The 544-nt window shown below is 45.0% G+C and overlaps 1 protein-coding gene across 1 annotated transcript in view; it reads right to left on the bottom strand.

Annotated features, from left to right (window-relative positions):
• TSEN54 (TSEN54 tRNA splicing endonuclease subunit) overlaps nucleotides 1–544 on the bottom strand; it is a 7,558-nt gene that overhangs the window by 5,899 nt on the left and 1,115 nt on the right. The gene's annotated exons all lie outside the window — the stretch shown is intronic.

Raw genomic sequence — 544 nt, 5'->3', positions numbered from 1 at the left:
TTGCTTGATCTCTCAGCAGTCTTCCACAGAGCTAACCACTTCGTTGATGAAAGAAAGACCTTCTCTTGGCTTCTGTGATGCCACTTCTGGTTTTTCTCCTGCATCTCCAGATGCTCCCCCATCTGGTTCTGGCCCTTATCTTCTCCCTAACCTCCTCATATTGGAAAATCCCAGGTCTCAGACTCAGCCCTCTAATCTGGCCACACTCCCAAATATCCCTGTGGCTTAAATACCATCCAAGTGCTCATGATGTTCATGTTTATGTCTCTAACCTTGACCTCTTCCCATACTTTAGGCTCGGGAACACAATTGTCTGCTTGACATTTTCACTTGGATGTCCAGGAACCTTCTCAAAATTAATCTTTCCAAAATAGAGGTCTTTTAACTGGTCCTGTCCTCCCAAATATGCTCATCTGCCAGTCTTCCCAGTCAGGAAATAATACCACTGTTCATCCAATTGCTCATGCCCAAATCATGGGAATAAGCCTTGATTCTTCTCTTTCCCTAACCCTGACATCCAATCCACTGGCAGAGTCCTACCATT

Source organism: Galeopterus variegatus, unplaced genomic scaffold, assembly GCF_000696425.1.
Source record: "Galeopterus variegatus unplaced genomic scaffold, G_variegatus-3.0.2 Scaffold219, whole genome shotgun sequence".
Taxonomy (NCBI): Eukaryota; Metazoa; Chordata; class Mammalia; order Dermoptera; family Cynocephalidae; genus Galeopterus; species Galeopterus variegatus.
This window is presented reverse-complemented; position numbering and strand designations above follow the sequence as displayed.